The sequence below is a fragment of the Arachis stenosperma genome, chromosome 3 (assembly GCF_014773155.1).
Source record: "Arachis stenosperma cultivar V10309 chromosome 3, arast.V10309.gnm1.PFL2, whole genome shotgun sequence".
In the NCBI taxonomy this organism is placed as follows: domain Eukaryota; kingdom Viridiplantae; phylum Streptophyta; class Magnoliopsida; order Fabales; family Fabaceae; genus Arachis; species Arachis stenosperma.
In genome coordinates, this window is record NC_080379.1 from 123,002,345 (window position 1) to 123,018,808 (window position 16,464).

General features: G+C 45.0%; 1 non-coding gene across 1 annotated transcript; it reads left to right on the forward strand.

Moving 5' to 3' along the window:
- The first annotated feature begins 293 nt into the window (after positions 1–293).
- On the forward strand, positions 294–402 carry LOC130971392 (small nucleolar RNA R71). Its single transcript, XR_009082614.1, has one exon. It is a non-coding gene; the product is annotated as a small nucleolar RNA R71 (small nucleolar RNA).
- The last annotated feature ends 16,062 nt before the right edge of the window (positions 403–16,464 follow it).

Here is a 16,464-nt window from a genome sequence, read left to right on the forward strand (position 1 = left end):
TCCAGACAAACTTTGAGAAATCAAATTGACTTGTTGAGTCAATATCTTATTCTGAGCCAAAATGGCATTCAGAGTATCAATCTCAAGAATTCCTTTCTTCTGACTTGTCCCATTGTTCACAGGATTCCTTTCAGAAGTGTACATGAATTGGTTATTTGCAACCATTTTAATGAGCTCTTGAGCCTCTGTAGGCATCTTCTTCAGATGAAGAGATCCTCCAGCAGAGCTATCCAAAGACATCTTGGATAGTTCAGAGAGACCATCATAGAAAATACCTATGATGCTCCATTCAGAAAGCATGTCTGAGGGACACTTTCTGATTAATTGTTTGTATCTTTCCCAAGCTTCATAGAGGGATTCACCATCCTTTTGTCTGAAGGTTTGGACTTCCACTCTGAGCTTACTCAATTTTTGAGGTGGAAAGAACTTTGCCAAGAAGGCATTGACTAGCTTTTCCCAAGAGTCCAGGCTTTCTTTAGGTTGTGAGTCCAACCATATTCTAGCTCTGTCTCTTACAGCAAAAGGGAATAGCATCAGTCTGTAGACCTCATGGTCAACCCCATTAGTCTTGACTGTGTCACAGATTTGCAAGAATTCAGCTAAAAACTGATGAGGATCTTCCAAAGGAAGTCCATGGAACTTGCAATTCTGTTGCATTAGAGAAACTAATTGAGGCTTAAGCTCAAAGTTGTTTGCTCCAATGGCAGGGATAGAGATGCTTCTCCCATAGAAGTCGGGAGTAGGTGCAGTAAAGTCACCCAGCACCTTCCTTGCATTGTTGGCATTGTTGTTGTTTTCGGCTGCCATGTCTTCTTCTTCTTTGAAGAATTCGGTTAGGTCCTCTATAGAGAGTTGTGCCTTAGCTTCTCTTAGCTTTCGCTTCAAGGTCCTTTCAGGTTCAAGGTCAGCTTCAACAAGAATGCCTTTGTCTCTGCTCCTGCTCATATGAAAGAGAAGAGAACAAGAAAATGTGGAATCCTCTATGTCACAGTATAGAGATTCCTTGAGGTGTCAGAGGAAAAGAAAAATAGAAGAAAGAAGAAGGAGAATTCGAACTTTAATTAGATGGAGTTCGAATTGTGCATTAAGAAGGAGTGGTACTCCATAAATAGAAGGATGTGGGAAGAGAGGAAGAAATTTTCGAAAATCAAGTGAAATATTTTGAAAACATTTTTTTTTAAAAAAAATTAATTGATTTTCGAAAATAAAAGTGGGGAAGAAATCAAGTGATTTTTGAAAAAGATTTTGAAATTAGAAATCAGAAAGATTTGATTGAAAACTATTTTGAAAAAGATGTGGTTAAGAAGATATGATTGGTTTTTAAAAAGATGTGATTGAGAAGATATGATTTGAAAAACATTTTAAAAAAATTTGATTTTAAAAATTAATGACTTGCCTAACAAGAAAAGATATGATTCAAACATTAAACCTTTCTCAACAGAAAAGGTAACAAACTTGAGATGTTCAATCAAATCATTAATTGTTAGTAAGTGTTCATACCCTGACCGAGCTCCCCAAACTCGGCAAAGTTCATAGAAGGTCCGACCTCATCCCCAGGCCCATGCCTGAGGTCGGACCTCGGACAATAAAGCTAAAGAAGCCCAAAAGGAACGAAGCCCAAGACCTAAAGGCCGAAAAGGCCTAGGAAAGGCGGTTCCACAAAGATAAAGATAAAACTCCCAAAAGGATAAGATAAGATAAGAATATCTTATCCAGGGAAGATCACGGCCAACTACTATAAATACACTGGAGCACCCAGGTATAACATATACTCTAATTCTACTCAATATCTGCTTGGACCCATGCTAACTTAAGCATCGGAGTGTCATTGCAGGTACCACCACCAACCACTCGGCATACCAAGCTCGGGTCATCAATCCCCCCATCTCGGGCCTCCCTAAGACGACCGAGCTGCACGTTTCAGGTAACCCTCGGAACATTGGCGCCGTTGCCGGGGAACCTGGAAGTCATCCCTTTACCATGGCGGACGACCCTCCCAACAATAACCACGCTACATCAGAACAAGAGGAAGAAGTTGACACCGGAGAACGACCGGATAGCCCTCTATCACTGCGCACTCCAGGAGGAAACAAACAGAATCGCCCAAAGACATCACTCCCAAACCAAGATCCCCAAAATCCCGAAAGCTCGGAAATTCTAGAAGCAGTTCGGACACAGCAAAACCGGCTGAAACAACTCGAAGAGGACGTAAAAAAGCAGAGAGAAACTGAACAAGATCTGAGGAGGGAAGCTCGCAAGCGCAGAGAATTAGAAGAAAAACTACGGAAAATAGAGGCCAACCTGAAGGACCGGACGGAACGCGGCACCACCCCCGAAGGCAATCATGATCCCTTCACACGAGAGATCATGAAGGAGAAGGTACCGCGAAACTTCAAACCGCCCGATATGGACCTCTACGACGGCACCACCGATCCAAGTCACCACCTCAGCAACTTCAGAAGCAGAATGTACCTAGTCGACGCCTCCGACGCGATTCGGTGCAAAGCCTTCCCCACCACCCTCACCAAGTCGACCATGAAGTGGTTCAACAACCTGCCACCAGGATCAATCTCCAGCTTCGAGGACCTAACCAAAAAAATTCCTAACAAGGTTCTCTATTCAAAAGGACAAGACAAAACACGCCCCCAGTCTACTCGGGATCAAGCAAGGTAACCAAGAAACTCTCCGAGAATACATGGAGCGATTCAACAAAGCCTGCCTGGACATACAACACTTGCCCACTGAAGCAGCCATCATGGGACTGGCAAACGGCCTAAAAGAGGGACCGTTTAGCCAATCCCTATCCAAACGATACCCGACCTCTCTATACGAGGTGCAGGAGCGGGCAGAAAAATACATCAACATGGAGGAAACCTCCCAGCTGAGAGACTCTTCTAGAAAAGAATCAACCTACCCACTCCGAGATCGAGATCGGGAACAGAAGAAGAAAGAAGAACCCAACTCGGACAAGCCGCGGAAGTACCACAGCTACACCCCCCTCCGAGTCTCCCTAGTAGACGTCTACAGAGAAGTATGCCACACCGAAAAGATCCCACCACCCCGACCTCTAAAACACAAGAGAGCGGGGAGAGATCGGTCCGAGTACTGTGAATACCACAAACTTTATGGCCATTCTACTAACGACTGCCACGACCTAAAAAATGTTATAGAAAAACTTGCCAGAGAAGGAAAACTCGACAGATACATAGCAGAGAAAGGAGAAGAGACCAAGAAGAGAAGGAGGGGAGATAACGAAGATCGGGCAGAACGAACCCCACGAACCCCTGAAAGACACGTACACATGATAAACGGAGGTTTCGCAGGCGGAGGAACATCCAGATCCTCGCGAAAAGGCACCTCAAAGAAGTCTACCACATCCGAGAAGACAGTCCCCTACCCGAGCTACCTATTATCTCATTTACCCGAGAAGATGCTCAAGGGATAATACCCGGGCACGACGATCCAATGGTAATCACCATTATTCTAGCAAACGCCAACTTACATCGAACCCTGATTGACCAGGGAAGCTCAGCAGATATCCTGTTCAAAGCGGCTTTCGACAAACTCGGACTTGAAGAAAAAGAGCTAAAAGCCTATCCCACCGACCTATTTGGGCTAGGGGACACCCCAATCCATCCCTTAGGATACGTCTCGCTACACACTACCTTTGGAAAAGGCGAGCAATCTAAAACATTAAGCATCGACTACATTATAGTCGACGTCACTTCAGCATACAATGCCCTCATTGGGCGACCAACCTTAAACAGACTGGCAGCTATAGTCTCGACCCCACACCTCTGTATGAAGTTCCCCACCACAAAAGGAATCGCTACCCTAAAGGGCAACCAAAAACTAGCACGGCGATGCTACAACGAAAGCCTAAGCCTAAAAGGGAAAGAGATCAACACGATAGAACTCGGACGAATCCAAGCCCGAGAAGATCTTCGACCACAACCAGAGGGAGAAACCGAAAAAGTCCAGATTGAGAGCACACCTGAAAAATGACAAACATAGGGGCAAACCTCGAAGCGGGCCTAAAAGAGGAACTCATAACCCTCTTAAGGGAGAATTCCGACCTCTTCGCCTGGAGAGCCTCCGACATGCCAGGCATAAGCCCCGACCTGATGTGCCATAAGCTATCAGTGTACCCGGGATCCCGACCTGTCCAACAAAGACGCAGAAAGCTCGGGCCCGAACGCATGCAAGCAATAGAAGAACAAGTACAAGCACTATTAGATGCAGGGTTCATTAGGGAAGTAAAATACCCCCTATGGCTCGCAAACGTGGTCCTGGTAAAAAAGCCCAATGGAAAATGGAGAATGTGCGTCGACTACACGGATCTCAACAAAGCCTGCCCCAAAGATCCATATCCACTACCAAACATCGACGCCTTAGTAGACGCAGCCTCAGGCTATAGATATCTCTCCTTCATGGACGCATACTCAGGATACAACCAAATCCCGATGTACGGACCTGACCAAGAAAAGACCTCGTTCATAACCCCAAGGGCAAACTACTGCTACGTAGTAATGCCCTTCGGGCTGAAGAACGCAGGGGCAACCTACCAGAGGCTAATGAACAAAGTGTTCTCAGAGCACATCGGACTACAACTGGAGGTATACGTCGACGACATGCTGGTAAAGACACAGGAAGACAGAAACTTGCTGACCGACCTCGCCAGTGTCTTCGGCACCCTCAGAAAACACAACATGAGACTTAACCCGACGAAGTGCACCTTCGCCGCAGAAGCCGGAAAGTTCTTAGGCTTCATGCTGACTCAAAGGGGCATCGAAGCAAACCCGGACAAATGCCAAGCAATACTCAATATGAAGAGCCCGACATGTGTCAAAGAAGTACAACAACTGAATGGAAGGCTGGCCGCCCTATCAAGATTCTTGGCAGGATCAGCGATAAAATCACTACCTCTCTACTCACTCCTAAAGAAAGGAAAACCCTTCTCGTGGACCCCGGAGTGCGAAAAAGCCTTTCAAGAATTCAAGGAATTCCTCGGGCGGCCACCAATCCTAACCCGACCTTTAAAAGGGGAAGAACTCGTACTATACCTCTCGGTCGGACATCGGGCAGTCGCTTCAGCGCTAATACGAGAAAATGATCAAGGACAACACCCCATATACTTCGTAAGCAAGCCACTACAAGGGGCCGAATTAAACTATCAAAAAATAGAAAGATTCGCCTACGCCCTAGTACTTACAGCTCGGAGGCTCCGTCCCTACTTTCAAGCCCACACCATCAAAGTCCGGACAGACCAACCCATGAGACACATCCTGCAAAAAACAGACCTGGCAGGACGAATACTACAATGGGCGGTGGAACTGTCCGAGTTCGACCTCCACTATGAAGCCCGGACTGCCATAAAATCTCAGTATCTAGCCGACTTCATCGCAGAATACACTGAGACCCCTGGAACCCCACTCTCATGGAACCTATATGTCGACGGGTCCTCAAACAAAACGGGAAGCGGAGCCGGGGTCATACTCGAAAGCGACCAAGGAACGCGGATAGAACTATCCCTAAAATTCGAGTTCCAGGCTTCAAACAACCAAGCTGAATACGAGGCCCTACTAGCTGGTCTAAAGCTAGCCAAAGAGGTCGGAGCCCAGAGAATCACGATCTTCAGCGACTCCCAGGTCATCACATCACAAGTAAATGGAAGTTACCAGGCCAAAGACCCAACTATGAAAAAATACCTGGACCAAGCACAGGCACAATTACGCCACTTCCCAGAAATACAAATCCAGCACATACCTCGGGAACAAAATGCCCGGGCAGACGCCCTCTCAAAGCTTGCTAGCACCAAGCCCGGAGGCAACAACAGAAGTCTTCTCCAAGAAACCTTACAATCTCCCTCCGTGCCAAGAGAGGAAGAAATACTAAATATATCCAACCAACAGCAAGGATGGATGACCCCCATACTCAACTACCTGAGGTCAGGAACTCTCCTCGCCGAAAGAAAAGAAGCTAAAAGGCTTACAAAGGACGCCCAGAATTATACACTAATCCACGACGTATTATACAGAAGAGGATTCTCAAACCCCCTCCTTAGGTGCGTTCCGACCTCAGAAACAAAAGGCGTCCTCGAAGAAGTCCACGAAGGCATGTGCGGGAACCATCTCGGAGCTCGGGCACTATCCAAAAAAGTAGTCAGGGCCGGGTTCTACTGGCCGACCTTGCAAAGAGACGCAACAGAGTTTGTGAAAATATGCCCCCCCTGCCAAAAACACGCCAATTTTCACAAGGCACCACCCGAAGACCTTATCAGCATCACTGCGCCATGGCCCTTCGCAAAATGGGGACTCGATTTACTCGGCCCGTTCCCACAAGGACCGGGGCAAGTCAAATACCTCATAGTAGGGGTCGACTACTTCACAAAATGGATCGAAGCTGAACCCTTAGCCACCATTACGGCTCAGAAAAGCCGCAAATTCCTATACAAAAACATTGTCACAAGGTTCGGAGTCCCCTACTCCATCACAACAGACAATGGAACACAATTCACGGACACAAGTTTTCAGAAATTGGTGGCCGAACTAAAAATCAAACAGCAATTCACATCAGTGGAGCACCCACAAGCCAATGGGCAAGCAGAGGCTGCAAATAAAGTCATCTTGGCCGGGTTAAAACGAAGACTCCAAGAGACCAAAGGGGCGTGGGCCGAGGAGCTCCCCCAGGTACTATGGGCATATCGGACAACCCCACACTCTACAACGGGAGAATCACCGTTCCGACTAGCTTATGGGATGGAGGCAATGATTCCTATCGAAATAGATGAAGGGTCACCCAGAATCATCTTCTACAATGAAAAAGATAACCCGCAGGCACAAAGGGAAGAACTCGACCTCCTCCCCGAGGTCCGAGAAAGAGCCCGGATTCGAGAAGAAGCCTTAAAACGGCGAACGGCCCTCAGATACAATCAGAAAGTTATAAAGCGAAGCTTCTCCATTCATGACCTAATTCTAATCCGAAATGACATCGGAACACAAAAGTCGGGAGAAGGAAAGCTAGCCGCAAATTGGAAAGGGCCCTACAAGGTAACAGAAGTCTTAGGAACAGGCTATTACAAAGTATCCGACCTAGAAGGCAATGAGCTGCCCAGGGCCTGGCACGCCTGTAATCTAAGACGGTACTACAGCTAGAGAAATTTAACCCGAGGTGTACTCTTTTTCCCTACAAGGGTTTTTTAATGAGACACCCGGTTAAAATAAAACACCCGACCTAGTCAAGGGTAAACACTTTGTAAATATTCTTTCTTTTTTTAATACTAATCGAATTTTTCTATTTTCTTTTCTCCTTCCTCATGACGAAACAAATCCTAGAAAGTACCCCACCAAGGCGCATTAATTTATGCTCGACAAAACGCAAAAAATCATTTGTCAAGAGACCATACAAGGTCGGCAAAGATAAAGCGACGAGGTTCAAATTAATGTGAGAAGTTATAAAGTAACTCTGAAAAGGCTCAAAAAAAAAAGCCAAATAAAAAGAAATTACAAAAATAACTTAAAGGGCCGACCAACGAAAAGGTCGGACCTAACAAAAGGAGGTACTCAAGGCCCGAGGTCCGAAGAAAAGCCCGGATCCAAGGAAGAAGCCTCAAAACAAAGGTTTCAAAACGCTAGCTAAAAAGTTGTTATCCAAAAAGCAACTAAAAAGCATAAAAGCGGAAACAAAAGCCAAAACGCGAACAAGGCTAAAACAAAGGTTTCAAAACGCTAGCTAAAAAGTTGTTATCCAAAAAGCAACTAAAAAGCATAAAAGCGGAAACAAAAGCCAAAACGCGAACAAGGCTAAAACAAAGGTTTCAAAACGCTAGCTAAAAAGTTGTTATCCAAAAAGCAACTAAAAAGCATAAAAGCGGAAACAAAAGCCAAAACGCGAACAAGGCTAAAACAAAGGTTTCAAAACACTAGCTAAAAAGTTGTTATCCAAAAAACAACTACAAAGCATAAAAAGCGGAACAAAAAGTCAAAAGCGCAAAAACACCGCATAATAAGCTAAAAAAAGTTACTACAAGTAGCTAAATAGCAGAAAGGTGTCCAAAGCGTTCACGAAAAACATCCAAAAAAGCAAAAAGAGCCCACAGGCCGGGTAAAAAGCCAAAAACAAAAGATCACAGAGGATCAAGGACCTTTCCGGTCTCCACATCAACAGAAGGCTGCGGAGGAAAAATGGAAACTGGGACTGCATCAACGACACCGTCATCCCGGTTTAAAACCTCCACGCCAGAACCATCCCCGGCCAAAGTTGAAGTCGGGTCCGCAACCGGAACCTTGAGGTCGGACACCGGAGCCTTGGGGTCGGACACCGGAACCTCATCCTCGGCAGGGGCAGGAACAATCTTTCCCTCCACAACAATGTTATCCGTACTGAATAAGCTCAGATCCAGGTCGGGAGCAAGAACCCGGACCTGATCCCTCAAATTCACAAACATAGCATCCATACCCTTGGCCACATTATCTTCCAGCTCGTAAAAATCATCCCGAGCCGATTGCAACTTCTCCTTCGTCTCCACAAGCTCGGCATACAGCTTGGTATAGTTTTCCGTCGCCACCTTCGCCATCTCCTCAGATGTCTTCGCCGCCGCCACAGCCGCGGTAGCCCTAGTTTTCTCTTCCTCCAAAGAGATCTCCAGCTCAGTAATCCTGGCAGCCTTCAGTTGACTAATCTTATCAAGATCAGACTGAGCCTTCTGAAGTCGGGAGCTGGTCGCACCAATGGGGGATTTCTTGAACTCCCGGGCAATAGCGGCATGAAGACTGGCCATCCGGACACAGCTCCGCGCCATATACTGAAAATGATGCTCCATAGACACATCATCAGTAGAAATAAAAGTCTGAGGAAGAATATGCTGTTCAATCCAACCAAGGGCATCAAAATCCTTGTCATTAAAACCCGCAAGCTCCTGAGAGGTCTTCTGTTTCTTGGGGGGAGGACCCGAGGTCGAAGGCGGGGAAAGGTGACCGGGCCCAGAGGTCGGAGGATCTTGAGTTATAGCTCGGAACTGAGGAGTCGGAATGGTCTTCGACCGAGTCTGAACACCCACAGTAGCCTTCTGCGGAGAAGATCGGACAGAAGCCTCAGCCTCGATATTCCGAGCAGCCGCAGACTTCTTCGACCGACGAAGAAACTTCATGGAATCCGCCTGAGAAGACATCTCTGCAGAAACAAAAAGAAAGGGATTATCACAAACAGGAATTCCACCAAAACCGGCAAAATACTAAAAGGATGAAGCTCGGAGAGGTCGGGAACTACCTAACTCGGAACGGAGAAGGCTTGGATCTCCCAACATTTTCTTCGTGTCCAAGTGAGGTGCCCGACCCCATAAACTGCTCAACACACCCACAAAAGCCTGCTCCACCTCATCTAGACTCTCAAAGGTATACTTAACCGACACTACATTCTCTTGCCAACAAAGAGGAAAAGAAGGCTCCCCACTCTCATCTAGAAAGAAAGGTCGGATGTCCCCAGCAGCCCGGACCTTGAAATAATAGTTCTTAAAATCATGAAAGGACTCATCGTACAAAGTACAAAACTTCTTTCCCTGGTTAGCCCTAAAAGAGACCCAAGACACCTTCCCTCCACCTGACCCCGGTTTCGTCAACACAAACAGATAGGAAAAAAGAGAAACAGAGGGGGAGACGCCCAAAAACTGACACAAAAGTTGGAACAGCTTTAAAAACGCCCAAGAATTTGGATGGAGTTGCGTAGGGGCAAGATTACAAGACCACAGCACCTCGGTTTCCAGGTCAGTAAAGGGAAGTCGGACACCCAGCTTAGAGAAAAAACAATCGTAAGCATAAAAGAAAAGCTTCTCGGAACTTTCTAAAGGCGGGAAGCACACTCTCTCCTCGGACTCCGGGGCTACTAGCTCATAATCCCGCTCAGACTCTCTATTCTCACAAATGCTACACTCCCTACGGAACCTAGATAAATACTCAGAATCTACAACAGAAGGGACTCTTAGAGGACCAGGATCTACCCAGCCAAGACCACTTGGAATCTTGGTCGACATTGCTTGAAAAACCTTTCGAGACATAAAATTCTTGCCTACAAAGAAGAATACAACAGCAAGCAACAATCACATAAAAGCAGACAGCGAAAACCCATTCAGCAAAAACAAGAAACAAAGATCTTTATAGAAGAAAATGCAGCAACAAAATACCAGAGAAAAGAGCCCCCCCCCCATATACAAGCAAACAGAGCAATGGCGGCGCCTCTTTTCGGGGCAACCCAGGCATAGAGAAAAAGAAACAGACAAAGAGCCACACAAAAGAACAGAAGCATATGAGTACAAAAGAAAAGAGACGAACAAACCTAGAAAGAAAGAAAACGGCGAGCTCCGACAGCAAGGGGAACGAAACGGCGGCGCAGAGGAAACCCCAGAATAAACGAAGAAAAGGAGGAAAGGGGCAAATAAATAATGCCTTCACAAAGCCCGAACGGAAATCGAGGAGAAACGGTAAAATGCAATAAATGCAGAAACGGCCATTTTTGAATTTTGAAAAGAACTACTATGCCCGAGCTCGACCTCTCAGGGACGAACTCGGGCAGGGGCACTGTTCATACCCTGACCGAGCTCCCCAAACTCGGCAAAGTTCATAGAAGGTCCGACCTCATCCCCAGGCCCATGCCTGAGGTCGGACCTCGGACAATAAAGCTAAAGAAGCCCAAAAGGAACGAAGCCCAAGACCTAAAGGCCGAAAAGGCCTAGGAAAGGCGGTTCCACAAAGATAAAGATAAAACTCCCAAAAGGATAAGATAAGATAAGAATATCTTATCCAGGGAAGATCACGGCCAACTACTATAAATACACTGGAGCACCCAGGTATAACATATACTCTAATTCTACTCAATATCTGCTTGGACCCATGCTAACTTAAGCATCGGAGTGTCATTGCAGGTACCACCACCAACCACTCGGCATACCAAGCTCGGGTCATCAATCCCCCCATCTCGGGCCTCCCTAAGACGACCGAGCTGCACGTTTCAGGTAACCCTCGGAACAGTAAGTATCTTTGAAAAAGGAAAGAAATTGATTTTGAAAACATTTGATTGAAAAGATATGATTTGAAAAAGATTTGATTTTGAAAAACTTTGAAAACTTGAAAAAAAACTGATTTTGAAAACAAAATCCTCCCCCTTGTGCCATCCTGGCGTTAAACGCCCAGAATGGTATCCATTCTGGCGTTTAACGCCCAAAATGCTACCTTTTTGGGCGTTAAACGCCCAACCAGGTACCCTGGCTGGCATTTAAACGCCAGTCTGTCCTTCTTCACTGGGCGTTTTGAACGCCCTGCTTTTTCTGTGTAATTCCTCTGCTGCATGTTCTGAACCTTCAGTTCCCTGTACTATTGACTTGAAAATAGAACCAAGATCAAATAAACAAGGCATGCAAGACACCAAACTTAAAATTAAACACTAGACTCAAACAAGAAACATAAAATTTTTTTGGTTTTTATGGTTTTTATAATTTTTTTTTTTTGCTTTTTTCGAAAATTATATGGAAATAGAAAATAAAGTTTCAGAATTCTCAATTTGGATTCCAGGAATCATTGCAATGCTAGTCTAAGACTCCGGTCCAGGAATTAGACATGGCTTCACAGCCAGCCAAGCTTTCAAAGAAAGCTTCGGTCCAAAACACTAGACATGGCCAATGGCCAGCCAAGCCTTAGCAGATCATTGCTCCAATAGCAAGATTGATAGAGATCAACAAGCTATTGTGATGATTAGTTGAAACCTCGGTCCAATAAGATTAGACATGGCTTCTCAGCCAGCCAGATTTCAACAGATCATCATGAAACACTAGAATTCATTCTTAAGAACTCTGAAGAAAAATACCTAATCTAAGCAACAAGATGAACCGTCAGTTGTCCATACACAAACACAATCCCCGGCAACGGCGCCAAAAACTTGGTGCACGAAATTGTGATCACTACTTTTACACAGAACAATCCCCGGTAATGGCTCCAAAGACTTGGTGCTCAATACCATGGCATAAACACAACTTCGCACAACTAACCAGCAAGTGCACTGGGTCGTCCAAGTAATAAACCTTACGCGAGTAAGGGTCGATCCCATGGAGATTGTTGCTATGAAGCAAGCTATGGTCACCTTGTAAATCTCAGTCAGGCAGACTCAAATGGGTATAGTGATAAACGAATAAAGCATAAAGATAAAGATAGAGATACTTATGTATATCATTGGTGAGAGCTTCAGATAAGCGTATGAAGATGCCTTCCCTTCCGTCTCTCTGCTTTCCTACTGTCTTCATCCAATCCTTCTTACTCCTTTCCATGGCAAGCTCATGTAGGGTTTCACCGTTGTCAGTGGCTACCTCCCATCCTCTCAGTAAAAACGTCGCCTATGCTCTGTCACAGCATGGGTAATTAGCTGTCGGTTCTCGGTCAGGCCGGAATAAAATCCATCGATCCTTTTGCGTCTGTCACTAACGCCCCGCCTGCTAGGAGTTTGAAGCACGTCACAGTCATTCAATCATTGAATCCTACTCAGAATACCACAGACAAGGTTAGACCTTCCGGATTCTCTTGAATGCCGCCATCAGTTCTCACCTATACCACGAAGACTCTGATCTCACGGAATGGCTGGCTCGTTTGTCAGGCGAGCACTCGGTTGTCAGGCGATCAACCATGCATCGTGTATCAGGAATCCAAGAGATAAACACTAGGGCCTTGATTGCTTGTGGAACAAGAGTGGTTGTCAGTCACTTTGTTCATGAGTGAGAATGATGATGAGTGTCACGGATCATCACATTCATCAAGTTGAAGAACAAGTGATATCTTGGAACAAGAACAAGCGGAATTGAATAGAAGAACAATAGTAATTGCATTAATACTCGAGGTACAGCAGAGCTCCACACCTTAATCTATGGTGTGTAGAAACTCCACCGTTGAAAATACATAAGAACAGGGTCTAGGCATGGCCGAATGGCCAGCCTCCCAAATGATCTAAGATAGCATGAAACTCAAAGATAGCTACCAAGATGTCTAATACAATAGTAAAAGGTCCTACTTATAGAAAACTAGTAGCCTAAGGTGTACAAAGATGAGTAAATGACATAAAAATCCACTTCCGGGCCCACTTGGTGTGTGCTTGGGCTGAGCAATGAAGCATTTTCGTGCAGAGACTCTCCTTGGAGTTAAACGCCAGCTTTTATGCCAGTTTGGGCGTTTAACTCCCATTTAGGTGCCAGTTCCGGCGTTTAACGCTGGAATTCCTGAGGGTGACTTTGAACGCCAGTTTGGGCCATCAAATCTTGGGCAAAGTATGGACTATCATATATTGCTGGAAAGCCCAGGATGTCTACTTTCCAACGCCGTTGAGAGCGCGCCAATTGGGCTTCTGTAGCTCCAGAAAATCCACTTCGAGTGCAGGGAGGTCAGAATCCAACAGCATCTGCAGTCCTTTTGAGTCTCTGGATCAGATTTTTGCTCAGATCCCTCAATTTCAGCCAGAAAATACCTGAAATCACAGAAAAACACACAAACTCATAGTAAAGTCCAGAAAAGTGAATTTTAACTAAAAACTAATAAAAATATACTAAGAACTCAACTAAAACTATCAAAAACATACTAAAAACAATGCCAAAAAGCGTACAAATTATCCGCTCATCATTTAGCTGGCCCTCCATCCTTACATTATTCCTTATGTCTTTCCCCACTCTCGGACTGACGATTAGGATGATAAGCGGAATACCGCTTGTTGGCTGTCACCACCTGGCTGACCTCCTCGTCGTTTATGTACTCTCTCGCCACATTCTGAATTTCCTGCATTTTCCACACTGGTTTGGTGGTGAGATGTTTCCTGAAGTCTTCAGTCAGTAGCCCGTTTGTTAAGCAAAGGCTGGCCACCGAGTCGATCAGACCGTCAATCTCTAGGCATTCGTCGTTGAACCTATCCAGATACTTCCTGGTCGGTTCGCCGCTTCTTTTTACGTCACCCCTAGAAGGTTGATCGGGTGCTTGGCCTTGGCAATACGCATGGCAAACTGTGCTAGAAAGCCCCGGGTTATGTCTGCAAAAGTCTTCACGGTCCCCTGGGGGAGCGCGTTGAACCACCGGATTGTCGGTCCCGCCAGGGTCATGGGAAAGCGCGACATCTCACCTCATCACCCGCGCCCTCCAAGTTCATCCTGGCCTCAAAGGCTGTTTGGTGTTCCTTCCGTCATACCTCATGTCCACGGCTTGCCGAAATGTTTCGGCAGCCAGACCTCGAGAATGGAGTGGTGGAAAGGGGTCACTCCCATGATGATGGGGTTTCGTCGCCGTCTCGGTCTCTCCCTACTCTCTTCTTGGTCTTCCTCCTTAGTGTGCCTTGCCGGGGGCCGAGTGTAGATTATGGGGTCTCGTCGTCTCCTCAGTCTCCCTGTTGTCCCCTTGGTCTTCCAACTGAGCAAGGGTCGGTGGGGATCGGGAGTCTGGGGTATGCCTGGCGTGGTTCCTCCGTGGGCTTCTTCCCCGGGCTTCCCCTCTTCTTTGAGGAGACCGGGGACTGGGTTAACTTGGGCCGGGCTGGTACTGGTCCCTGGCCGCCAACTCCTTCTTTAGGTTTTGCACCCTATGTCACAACTCCTGAATTATCCTAGTGCTGTCGCATCCTGTTCCTCCAAAAGGGCGTCCTCTCTGGGAACGAGAGTGACGTTCATCCCCACGGGAAGGGGATCTCATGCGTCTGCGGGAAGAGGCCAAAGACGCTGCCCCACTTGTTCGGTGGGGGGTTTTCCTCCACGTGAGGCTCGCCGCACCCTGGTCCTTCCACTGGGCCCAGTAGGAAATCTATTCAAGCCAGAGTCATCCCCACAGACGGCGCCAATGTTCGACACTTTGGGTCCCAGACGGGTCGGAGATACTTTGAGTGTATGATGGTAGGAACGAGCTTGGATATGGGCCCTTGGCGCGTGGAAGGATTTCCCGAGCTGGTGCTGGTGCTTGAGGGTTAGGGCTTTACGACCTCCTGAATTGTTGATTGGATTGGGGGGCACCTGCAAAAGGGACTCCGACGCCCAAGTCAGAATCCGTACAAGGAGACAGTAAAAGTGGGGGAATCGTGACGTACCTTGGGGAGGGGTAGAGCCCTCCCCTTATATACTCTGTGTCTAGGGCGGTTCCCCCAGAACAGACATGCCCTCCGGAAAATTCCCCTCCCAGCTATCATATGGCTGGCTGGAAGAGAGAAGGTGTCCGGGTATTCCCCACGGTTCGGGCGTCATGCGAGTGTTGGGTTGGCTGCTCGGGCCGGGGCATTATGCCAGCTGGGTCAGGCCGGAACATATGTCACAGCCTTCACAACATTTTGTTGTTAATGGTGAAAGTGAAAAGTTGTGTAATTTTAGACAGAAATTTCTACGTCTTGTTTTCAGATGATGAAAAACACTGTAAGTTAGAAGATTATGAGATACATGAATAGTAAGTACTGATAAATCATAATTGCTACATTTAAAATTATTATATTTTGTGTTACTTTTTTTTTTGGAACTGAATTCCAATTGTAGTCAATACATAAAATTATTATGAATGTCTGAAGAAAAGTGTACAAACTAATATCCGTTAGTTGCTTATACTTTACTATTTTTCTTATATTTCAGTTTTGACTCTAATATTTTTTACAATTTTAAAACTTTTTTTAAAATTAATTGAAAACTTGAAAAAGTCAAACCAAACCAAATCGATATTAATTAGTTTGATTAAATTCGGATGGTCTCGATAAAAAAATCGAACCAAACCAAACTACATAATTAAGATAACATTAAATCAGATAATTTTTTGCTAAAAAATCAAATCAAATCGCCAACCGCTACTTCTAACTTAAAAAAAAAAAGGTTGATTTGTTTTTTATTTTTATATTATTAGCTATAAAAGAATATGTTGGTCAGTATGAGTTTAAAAAAAATTACCATAATAAATAAAAATTGTAACAACACTATTTAGTAAAATAAAATAAAAATTATTTGCACAAATCACGACAGCAATAGTAGTTAGGTAATTATTCTGGCATTTCTTTTAAAGATAGAAGATAAACTATTTTACTTATATATTATTATATATCTTATTTGTAGGTACACCTTTAACGCATGAAATAATCATATATTAACAAATCAAAGATACATTTATAATTTGGATCAAAATAAAATTTTAAAATACGTCTTAAATATCCTTTAAACTTACGTAATAATTTGACACGAAAAAAAAAATTACGTAATAATTTCTTGAGTCTTATAGCGAGAATAGAAATGATACGATAAATTCAGAAGAGGAACTAGGACGTTTGTTTGGAAGATTTTTCTATAAAAAAAAAAAACATAACTATTTAGTATTTACGAAACCAAATAAAACCAGAAAATTTTATATCTAAAATTATTAATTTGGGAGGGACAATTGTACCCTTTTATATATACTATATAAATAAGTTAATTATTTAGAGTTCAATATAATA